The sequence below is a fragment of the Phalacrocorax aristotelis genome, chromosome 16 (genome assembly GCF_949628215.1).
Source record: "Phalacrocorax aristotelis chromosome 16, bGulAri2.1, whole genome shotgun sequence".
In the NCBI taxonomy this organism is placed as follows: Eukaryota; Metazoa; Chordata; class Aves; order Suliformes; family Phalacrocoracidae; genus Phalacrocorax; species Phalacrocorax aristotelis.
The window spans coordinates 5,146,342-5,157,891 of record NC_134291.1 but is presented as its reverse complement, the minus strand read 5'-3'; the positions used below and the strand labels follow the sequence as shown (position 1 = coordinate 5,157,891).

The 11,550-nt window shown below is 52.4% G+C and overlaps 1 long non-coding RNA gene across 1 annotated transcript; it reads left to right on the top strand.

Moving 5' to 3' along the window:
- The first annotated feature begins 104 nt into the window (after positions 1–104).
- Positions 105–4,277, top strand: LOC142065315 (uncharacterized). The gene is made up of 3 exons (XR_012663345.1): positions 105–190; positions 3,303–3,339; positions 4,149–4,277. It is a non-coding gene; the product is annotated as an uncharacterized LOC142065315 (long non-coding RNA).
- Positions 4,278–11,550: the final 7,273 nt, after the last annotated feature.

The window sequence follows — 11,550 nt, the reverse complement described above, 5'->3', positions numbered from 1 at the left end:
CTCCTCCCGCGGGCAGGGCGCCGGGGGTCGCTCGTTTGACCGGGGGGCGTCGGGGACAAAGCCCGAGTCGTGACCCCGCAAATTTCAGGGGGAAAACGTGTGGTTCCTGCTGGGGAGGAGCGCTGGGATCTCCTCTGCGGCTGTGTGGGGTGCAGGAACCACCCGGCTCTGCCCCAGTGGAAGAGGAGTGGTGAGAAAACGCGTTTCTGTTCGCATGTTTTCTTCTTTTCTTGTAGCAACGCGCCCTTGAAAGCACGGCCTTGCCAGGCTGGTGGTCTTCTCACGCCGGCCGAGTCGAGGTTGCCTTCTCCTCCGGCAAGCGGGGGGGTGGATTATGAAGGCAGCTTCTGGCGTGAGAGGGCTTGGGCTGCAGATGTGAAAGGACTGGGAGTATCGGGAGGCGTCTGTGACAGAGGTGTAGGGTGGCAGAGGGAGGGAATGTAAAGTCATAGAATCATGGAATGGTTTGGGTCAGAAGGGACCTTTCAAAGCTATCCAGTCCAACACCCCTGCAGTGAACAGGGACATCTTCAACCAGATCAGAATCGCACAGAATCACAGGTTGCAAGAGACCTCAGGGATCATCTAGTCCAACCTTTGATCAGGTTGCTCAGAGCCCCGTCCAACCTGGCCTTGAATGTTTCTAGGGATGCAGCCTCCACAACCTCTCTGGGCAACTTGTGCCAGTGTTTCACCACCTTTTTTCCTTATATCCAGTCTAAATCTACCCCAGTTTAGTTTAAAACCATTAGCCCTTGTCCTGTCACAGCAGGCCTTGCTAAAGAGGTTGCCCCCACCCTTCCTATAGTCCCCCTTTAAGTACTGGAAGGCCGCAATAAGGTCTCCCCGCAGCCTTCTCTTCCCCAGGCTGAACAACCCCAACTCTCTCAGTCTGACCTCGTAGGAGAGGTGGTCACAACAGGTTTCTAGGCAAAGAGTGTCTGAGCACCCTTCCAGCTGTTTCATGTGCCATCCTGCAAGGGGGAATTCTTCTGTGTCCTTAAAGTGAACCAACTGTATAAGCCTGCATCTTGGAGACACTTGCTTCATGCCAATAATGCTACTGAGATGCAGGGTTTTCTGGATTGTTCTGCCTGGGTGGTGTTGCAGACCCAGCTGTGTGGGCAGTGATTGCTGTGCTGGGTGCCCAGGCCTAAGCTACAGCTGCCTGTCGAGCAGGAGCTGCAGTACGCTCCTCGGACGTAGAAAGTAGGGTCTGAGCAAGAGGACTAGTCTTGGAGAACAAGTGTGCTGGGGAGCGGCTGAGGGAGCTGGGGGGGTCTAGCCTGGAGAAGAGGGGGCTGAGGGGAGCCCTTCTCGCTCTCTGCAGCTGCCTGAGAGGGGCTGGAGTGAGGGGGGGGTTGGTCTCTGCTCCCAAGTCACTAGTGATAGGATGAGAGGAAACGGCCTCAAGCTGTGTCAGGGGAGGTTTAGATTGGGTGTTAAGGAAAATTTCTTTACTGGAAAGACTGGTCAGGCATTGGAACAGGCTGCCCAGAGAGGTGGTGGAGTCACCATCCCTGGAGGTGTTCGGAAAACGTGTAGACGTGGCACTTGGGGACATGGTTTAGGACGCCTGGCGTTGTTGGGTTGACAGCTGGACTTGATGATCCTAGAGGTCTTTTCCAACCTTAATGATTCTATGATTCTATGACTAGGTTGCATGGGTGCATGGGCACCCATGTTTTTCTGTGGAGCGTGGTTGATAAGAGCCTGCAGTGTAAGTGCACAGGGAGGGGTGAGTCAGGACTGCCTGCATTAGGAAGCTGATGGGACCATCTCACCCCTCTTCAGATAGGTGGCATGTCTATTTACTCCTCCCCACACCATCAAGGTCTGAGTCCTGCTGTGCAGAGAGTGATCAAATACTAGTGAAACACTTTATGGGTCAGGATTGGGTATTGCACAGTTTTCCTGTGGAAAATGGGTGTGAGTGTGTGTCAATTTTGCATGGCCAGTGCTTGTAGAGCACTGCAAACTCAAAGCCGGAAGGGATTCCCACAATCTCCTGTGCTGAGAGAAAGAGCTATGCTGTGGTATATGTGCTAGAATGGAGAAGATGAGAGTAGTGTCCTTGCTGTATGTATTAGGGAAAGCACTGTGTCTTAGAGTTGGGGGTGTCCTGGTAACTGGGAAAAACTAGTAGCAGAAGTACGCAAGAGCAGCTCAGATGACGGCTGGCAGCCAGAGACAGGGGAGGAAGCAGTGCTCTGTTAGTTGGGGTGCTGGACGTGTACAGGTTGAGTTGTGGATTGTGTAGGTCATATTGAGTTAACTGAAAGCAATGAAGGTTTAGGGCACAGTGGCAGAGGCAGTGGGTTCTACTTGTGGTTGTATGAGGCCAGGCTTTGTTGATTTCTGCTTAGGTACATAACCTGGTACATGTGGAGGAAGTTCCAGTGCTGGTACGGAAATGAAAACATTTTTTTCCTACAGTCTTGGCTGTTGCAGTAAGAGGCAGGCTGAACATGGGACCAGACCTACAGATCACAGCTGAGTAAGAGTTCCCATGCCCTTGAATTTCACCAAAAAGCGTAGGTGTGAGTACATAGAGGGAACAGTGTGGTGTCTTTGAATGTTGTCTACCAAAGGCTGGCTACAGGTCAGCATTCCCCCTTTCCATTGGTAGTTTGCAGATCATGGGTTATTACTCATGACTCCAGCAAGGATGTTGCAAAGCTACCTGTTGCTCAAGTTTTTTGATCAGGACCAATCGCCTTCTCCTCTCTCGTCTTGCCTCATGATGACTGCTAAAGGCCTGAGCAGAGTACCTTGTAGATCTTGATGGCAGTGCGTGGCCGGTACGTGGTTTGCTAAATATATATAACTAACACAGTTAATAAAGCTAAATATAATTGCTGAAATTATTACTATAGAGCATAGAACCAAGTGAGAAATTTCTGCAGTTGCTGAAAACGTCTCCGAGTCTGACAGAATGAGAGACATACGCACAGTACCTATACCCGAAGGCTAGCAATCGCTGCTGAGCAATGTTCTTCTGGCAGGCCATGTATCTCAGCTCCTCAGTCTTGCCTCAGAATCTCCATCATGGCATTATAACTTTATTAGCAATTGCTTATCAGTGCAGTTGAAGTAAAATCTGTCACTCTTCAAAAACATACAGTAAAATTCAATATCCTACAGAAAAACATGAAACAACAAAGTTACTGTATAAGCACAGGAGATATCTAATGCACACATGGATATGCTGCCATAAGAAATTAAAATTTCTGAACTCTGTTTTAAGGTGAGTTGATTAGTAGGAGTCTTTATTTCATATGAGACTTTAATCTTTCTTCTAGGTATCTGGCTCCCTGTTGCCCCAGTTACAACACCCAGGTAATTAAAAGGGGGTTGCAGTAATTGGGCCTTACTCAAGTTGATCTCTTACTTTTAAAGCTTCTGTCATGCATCTTCTGTAGCTCCAGTCACTGGACTATCATCTACATGAGGTAATAATTTGGGTTTTTTTTGTAGCTCTTAATGTCTTGTAGCTCTTATGGCTCTTAGCATCACACCCATAGAGACACATATTTGTATATTAAAAAATGTATATGTTTACATGTGTATGAAATATGCAGATGTTACAATATATGTCAGTGGTCTATTAAGCGTGACCACTGTTAAAATAGTATTAATAATACATCAAGCCTCATCAATAGAAATAGGGTTTCTCTTGTTTGAAGACTAAGGTGCTTTTAAACTGGATCCATTTTCTTTTATTTCCTCCATTTGGGCATATTTTCCTCTTGCTTTTAACTTCAGTCATGGCAACTAATGTAAAAAGGCCTGCCCCAAGAGCCAGAAGCTCCCCATGCCCCTGCCTGCAGGCCCCTATGACTCTATAGATGTCTCCAACCTCCTGCTACCTGGCTCTTGCTTTCTGGCACTCACGGGGACATCTGTGCACCGTCAGTCCCATGCCACAGGGGAATGGGATGTATGCCGCAGCGCTGCTCGGCCAGAGCCAGGGAGCCCTCGAGGGGGTCCAAACTAGAAGAAACAGTTTCTGCTCAATTAATAGACCAATGTAGCTTTGCATAATGTGAAGAGAAGTGGTTCCATCGATCACAGTTAAAGCTTTGGAAAAGTACTCTGAAAATAGGATAAATTAATGGCCTCAACAGTGTTTTTGGTTTGTTTTGCAGGGTAGTACTTTGCGGGCCAACAACCTGGAGATGCGGCTTGACCTGATCTGTTAATTTTAGTGATATTTTAAAGAAGCGTGAAAGTATAGAAGGAGCATAGGAGCATGAGGAAGAAAGGAAAAAGCAAGGAAGGTTTGAAACAGAGGAAGAGCTAAGTTCCATGACTATTGAAGCTGGTTGAGTTGGAGAGCATCTGGGGTTATGCTGAGCCTTGGCCTCATCGGTGAAGAAGCTGTGTGCTAGGCAGATGGTGGGTGAGTGTAGCTGGAGTGTGGCGAGGGGTGGGCTGGGCTGTCTGGTCTGGGGCACACAGGGAGGCAGGGGAAAGACAGGGCGATCTGAAGGAATGTAGGGTGTAGGCTTTTCCTCTCCAATGGCTTCTCAGGCACACAAGGTCACTAACCAGGTGCCCCATGGCTCCTCCCGGAACTCTGACAGCCACATGAAGCACCCAAGGCACTGGCTTTTGCACAGAAATGGCACTGCTCTGGAACAGGACTGCCACCTTGACATGCTGCCAGCAAAAGCCCCCTGCCCAAAGGCTCTGCAGACATCCGTCAAACCAGTCCCCAACTCCCCAACAGCTGCTAAACCTTGCCCCAAATGCACCATTGACCCTCAAAGTCCCAGGACTTCAAAACACCCCCAGGCTTGGACCAAAAGCCCCCAACCCTGCCCCAAGACCACAATGATTCCAACACTGCTCTGAACCCTACCTCAGAACCCCAATGCCCCCCAAACCCACCCCCCAAACAATGCCTTGATGCCACCCCCAAACTGTTCCACATCATCCCTGCTTGCAGGCTCCCCTGCAGTCCTGGATGTCTCTTCCCTCCCTCTGCTGGCAAACCCTGACCTCCTGGTGCCCAGGGGAGAATTTTGTGCCCCACGTCCCCCACCGCAGGGAAACAGGAGAGATGGCCCAATGCTGCTGGGATGCAGACACAGACTGTCGGAAACCCCGCAGGGGACAGATGCTCCTGAGGCACTGTCTCCTGCGCTCCCTGTTCCCATCCGAGGAAGATAAGTACAAGCTAGCCCTTGGCTGCACTTTATTCTCAGTTAATACAGAGGTCATTAGATTAATTAAGGGACACAGTGAGGACCCAGACAGGCTGCCACCCCAAGCCTGGGGTCCCTGAGACTCTCTCGTTCTCTTGGTGGAGCTGTTCTGGAGGCCTGTGGTGGGCTGCTTGTGGGTTTGCATGATGCTGTGGTCTTTCTGGGACTTTGTCAAAAGCTCTGGGATGTTTGGGATGGCCAGTGGGGCTTTCCCTCCTCACCTATGGGCTCTGTTCATGGAGGGGGGGACAGGGACAAATTTGGTGGTCTGCAGGGCTGTCCCCATCATGTTACTACCATATTTGGAGTGGTGCAGGGGTCTTCTCAGGTCTCTGCATCTTCGGGGAATGGGTCGTAGCAATATCGTGGCATCCCTTTCCTGTTTTTTGGGAGGTAGTTTGGCCATGCCCAGAGCTCTTCCCCTCTTTTGGGAGAATTATATTAGGGTGTTTGGCTCTCTTCCCCCAGTTTCATTTGATCTCTGTGTACCCTGTTTAGTATGCGCTTCAAACAAATTTTAAATATGGAGGAGCTCTCCTCCAGACGGGTGGAAGGAAGGACAGGGTTATGATACAAAGTCATAAACAACCATGGCGGCATGGCCTGGCAGGGCCTGGGCACTGCGCTCTCGTTGCGGGTTAAGGGCATAGCTTAACTTTTTGCTATAGGGATGCAATCAGTGATAGGAAGTGCAGATGGATAACAGGGAGAAGACTGGTGAACAGGTTTTTATGAATAACACCCATCAAATTGGATGAAACAGGGAAGCAAAAATGCGGTTCAGGCCCTGGTGTGTCCCTAAAAATGCAGGGCCCCTGATATCACCAGAAACAGCTAAAGAAGGAGGCGTTTCTGTGTGGATAGCTAAGATTATCAACAAAAATTGTTATTTCTGTCTCTCAGGGCAGCTCTAAGGACTCAATAATCCATTCCTACCCTGTGAATATTGTTAATTGTGGGTGGATTAGCTTTGCTTTGGTAGTTTCATATTTTGTTACCAGGTATGCATATGTGAAAAGAAAAAGATGTAATACCTACTTTTTAGATTCATTACGGTGGCTGAAGTTGATTACAGCCTGCCTTATGGCCCCTTTGGGGTGCACCAAGGCTCTGCATGTGCTCCAGAGCCCCCCAAGGCCTGCAGTTCACATTTCGAGTTGCCCCCAAACCTTCTGTGGGCCTTTCTGTGTATCCCTGTGCCCTATGTTTGTCTTGCAGCGTGCCACAAAGTTTTCAGTTTACCTTTCTTCCCCACCCTGGGGTTTTCTGAGTACTTTCTGGTGTGCTCCAGGATCGTGTTTTCCTTCCTTTATGTACCAAGGCCTTCCCTTTGCTCTTCTGTGCTCCCAGAATCTTTTGTTTGCCCTATCACCCCCTGATGTTTTTCTTTTTCCCCCCTTTCATTGCACTCCAAAGCTCTCCATTTGTTCCCTTAATACTAATCCTTATTCCTTTTCATGCACCGCAGCTCTCTTCCCTTTAGCTTTCAGCAAGCTGCCCTCTGCAGCTGGACACCTCTGCTGCTCTGGCAGCCCCAGCTGTTCCTTGGGGTTGATCATGATGGCCCCGTGTCCCTGTGGGCTGCAGCTGCGGGGCAGGGATGGGGGAATGGCAAGCCACAGGTGTGACAGCAATGCCCTCCAGCGTCCAGCGGGTCACAGCCTGTAGTAAGTAGGTGGGAATAACTGCAATGCCCGAGGTGGCTGCTCTTGTGCAGGAAGTATAAAGTTTAACAACCATATGAATTTTAACAAGGGCAAGTGCTGGATTTTGCACCTGGGGCACGGCAACCCTGGCTGTACGGACAGGCTGGAGAACGAGAGGCTGGGGAGCAGCTCTGCAGAGGGACCAGGGGGTTCTGGTCAACGGCAAGTTGAACGTGAGCCAGCAGCGTGCCTTGGCAGCCCCGAGGGCCAGCCGTGCCCCGGGGGGCACCGAGCCCTGCATTGCAGCCGGGCGAGGGGGGGGATTGTCCCGCTCTGCCCCACGCTGGGGCGGCCTCACCCCGAGCGCTGTGGGCAGCGTTGGGCGCCGCAGGACATTGAGGGTATAAAGCTATGGGAGAGGGTCCAGAGAAGGGCCATAAAGCTGGTGAAGGGTTCAGAGGGGAAGCTGTATGAGGAGCAGCTGGAGTCCCTGGGTTTGTTCAGCTGGAGCAGAGGAGGCCGAGGGCAGCCCTCATGGCGCTCGGCAGCTCCCTCCCGAGGGGAGGAGGAGGGGCAGGGCTGGTCTCTGCTCTCTGGTGACCAACGCCAGGACCCGAGGGAACGGCAGGGAGATGTGCCAGGGGAGGGTTAGGCTGGGCATTAGGGAAAGGTCCTTCCCCCGGAGGGTGGTGGAGCCCTGGAACAGGCTCCCCAGGGAGGCATCACGGCACCAGCCTGGCGATATTCCAGAAGCACTTGGATGAGGCCCTCAGAGCCACGGTGTGAATTTGGGGTGTTCTGTGCAGGGACAGGAGCTGGGCTCGATGGTCCTTGTGGGCCCCTTCCAGCTCAGGGCATTCCGTGATTCTAGCAAGTCGGGACCGCAGCAGCGGCGCCGCTGCCGCTCGGCGGCCGAAAGCCGGTACTGCACGTGGAGCACCGCCCACGCGGGGCCGCGCCGCCGTGCCCCGCGTAGCCGTCCGCCGGTGACGGCGTTGCCGTGCCTGCGGGGCGCTGCCGGTCGCTGCCCGCCCCAGGCGCGCGCTGCCCGGCGGAGCGCGGGACTGCGGCGCCGCTGCCGCCCCCGGGCACGCGCCTCGCGCTCCCCGCCGCCGCCTGGCGGCCGAAGCGCGATAACGCCTCCCGGCGCTCGCGCGCCGCCTCTGGCCCCTCCGGCGCCCCGTCGGCGGCCGGCGCATGCGCGGTTCCCCGGAGCGCCATGGCGGCAAGTGAGGGCGGGAACCAGCGGTGAGGCGAGCGGGTCCTTTCGGCGGACGCGGGGGTGTTTCCTGCCCGCCCTCGGGTGGCGGGACGGGAAGCTTCAAGCCGCCCGCTGCGGCAGGGTCCCGGTCTCACCCGGAGGCGAGCCGTGTGAGGGCAGCCCAGGGGGTTACCCGAGGGCTGCTGGGAGGGGCGAGGGGAGGAGGCGGACATTGCCCCTCAGGGCGCAGACGTCGGGCGCCTTCCCGAGTCACCAGAGCTGCCACTGAGCCTCCCCTGGCCCAGCTCGGCCCTGGCAGCTGCCTCCAGCTCCCCTGGAGCCTGTCGCGTAGCCCCGGGCCGCCCGCAGGGCCTGCCGTGGAGGCCGCGAGCTGGCCCTCGGATGCGCTGGTGCCGGTAGCAGCGGGGCGGGGGAGGAGCGGCGTCTCGGGAAGCCCCTGCGGAAGGAGAAGCTTCAGCCAGGGGCGATCTCGGGTCGCTGTTTCTTCTTTCCCTCTCCCAGAGGCCGCGCAGAGGCCGCGGTTCCTGCCCTGGGGATGACTGCAGCCGCCTCAGGCTTGCGTGGGTAGTCTCTGCCTGGCTTTTCTCTCCTCACAGTGTGGGGGCAAAAAAGGACGGGTGGAGCGTGTACTGGATGTGGAGCTGCTGTGGCTGAAACTGGAGAGACCGGATAAAGGTAAAGAAGAAGACATCAAAGGCCACCTGGGTGGCAGCTGCTTCCCACTGCAGGCAAGAGAGAACCTGCCTCTCTGTGAGAAAGTATCCTTCTTTGTAGTCTGCAGCAGGCCAGGTTGCCAGCGTGCACCATGGGGTCTGTATGCGTAACCCAAAGTGTGGTACGGCTGTGTAGTGCACAAGTGAGCCAGGCTATATGTTTAGGAAGCCTCGTCTCATAAGATCTGTGAGACACCCATGTGTCCTCTGAAGGGGAGGCCAGCCAAGTGACCAGAGTTACAGAAGGGGAAGGGAGGAGAGAAGGAGAAGGGGGCATCTGACCTGTCAAATTCTCCTGGCAGCATTGAGAGCGAGAGCTGCAGTGACTCCCAGGCCCTTGGGACCCTGTCTCCCCTCTTGTGCATCCTGGGCCCTCCCTGCCTCTCCCCTGGCCCCCTTCTCTTTGCCATGCTGCTGTGATTCTTCCCCCCCCCACCCCGTACTTCTCATCTATTATTTTGTCCTGCTCCCTTTTCCTCTTTATCTCTCTTGTTCTGCTCCCTTTTCTTTTTCTCTCTGCACTTCTGTCCTGCTCCCTCTCCCTTTTTTTCATTCTCTGTCCTGCACCAATCACTGCTGTTTCCTTTTCCATCTCTTTGTCCTGTTCTGCATCTTTTTTTTTTTTCTCCACAGTTTCTCTGGCCTGTTCCCTGGCATTCTTCTCCTCTCTGCACCTGTACATGCCACTCTGCGCCACTGCCTTCCTATCTCTCTCCTTCCTTTCTTTTCTCTCTCTCTTTTTCTTGCTCGATGTCACTGTATCTCACTGTCCCTGTTCTTCCTGTTAATCTCTTACTCTTTCTGTCCCTTTGTGCTGCTCCCTGGCCCTATTAGTTATTGCTTCACCTCTCTGTCCTTTTTTTTTCTCATGGTCCACCTCTCTGTCCTTCTCTTTGTTGCTCTTGTTTACTCTCTATCTCAGCATCCTGCTCCCTGTCCCTCTCTCTTTCACAGTATTGCACTTTCCTGTTCCCTATCCCTCACCTGTTTTCTATATTGCTCTGTCCTTCCTCCTGTTTTTCCTTGTCCTTCTGGACTGCTATCCATCACTGGTTTTTTCTTTCTCCATCTCTCTGCCATGGTCCTGTCACTCTCCTCCTCCTGTCTCTAATGTTTTTTTTCTCCGTCTCTGTCCTGCTGCCAGTCCGTTTCCTGTTACTCTCTCTGTCCTTCATCGTCCCCCTAACTTTTTGTCTGGGTATCTGGTGCAGCCTTACCTCGAGTGCTTTGTGCAATTTTGGGCGCCACAGGACATTAAGGACATTAAGCTATGGGAGAGGGTCCAGAGAAGGGCCATAAAGCTGGTGAAGGGTTCAGAGGGGAAGCTGTACGAGGGGCGGCTGAAGTCCCTGGGTTTGTTCAGCTGGAGCAGAGGGGGCCGAGGGCAGCCCTCATGGCGCTCTGCAGCTCCCTCCCAAGGGGAGGAGGAGGGGCAGGCGCAGATCTCTGCTTTCTGGTGACCAACGCCAGGGCCCGAGGGGATGGCAGGGAGATGTGCCAGGGGAGGGTGAGGCTGGGTGTTAGGGAAAGGCTCTATCCCCCGGAGGGTGGTGGAGCCCTGGCACAGGCTCCCCAGGGAGGCAGTCCCTTCCAGCTGAGGACATTCTATTATTCAATGATTCTATCTCTATACCACTGCCTGTCCCATCTTTCTCACTATATCCCCCTGCCCAGCTTGCTGTCCCATTATTCCCCTCTGTCCTGCACCCTGGTCTTTTTTCTCATCCTGCAGTCCAGCACTGTTTTTCCTTTCTCCCTCTCTGTCCTGATCTGTGCGTCTCTGTTTTCCTCAGTCTCTCTGCCTTGTTCACTGTCTTTTTATCTTGCTCCCTCCCTTATTCCTCTCAATCTCTTTCTCTCGAGCCATCTGTTCTGCTCCCCACTCATCATTTTCTCTCTTTCCCTCTGTCCTCCTCCCTGACCCTGTTTTTCTTCTGCCATGTCCCCACAGGGCTCCTCATCCCTTTTTTGTTGACTTATCCATCTCACTGTCCTTTTCCCTGTACCTTTCTTTCTGCTCCTCAGTCCTTCTCCCTAATTTTATTTTTCTCTTTCTGTTCCTCTATCCTGCTTTCCCTCACTGTATTTTCATTTTCTGTATCTGTTCCTGTTTCCCCAAAAAGCGGGTTTGTTCACCCAGGTTTTCTGGCCTATGGGCATGATTTTTAGTATTATTATGAAGATAGTTCACCTAAAGGACACTTGGTTTTAGTTCTTACCAACATGCATAAACATTCCAATTAGTTGTCCCCCTTGACTTTAGACTTGACCACCCACCTTTCAGTGTCTTCTGAGGCAGGCTGTTCCCTTTCAGCAGTCACTCAGTTCATCAAAGATCTAATCACAAAACAAATGCTTCCCTGTGTCTCAGCTCCCTTCTCTGACTACCAGATTCTGTTTTGCAAGGATCGCATAGTTCATTGTTATTACTTAGGGGAAAATTCCATTTTCTTTGGGATATAATTTTTTTTCCCCCTTTGAGACTATGAGACCTTTTTTATGAGTCTCATAAGTCTCAATCCTTTTCATAAGCAGTATATCATACTCATAATACATCCAACTAATATACAGTCATATTTGTAACAAGCTTTGCAACTATCCAGTAAGGGAGAATCCAAGCTTATGTAATATTTTGTTTAACTATCAGATTTTTATTGAAGCCTTTAGGTCTTGGCTTGACTTTGCCACTTTTTTTATTCAGTTTAATTAATCATCTAGATTTTCAGTAATGTTTGGGATGTGAACACAATGGTCCTTAT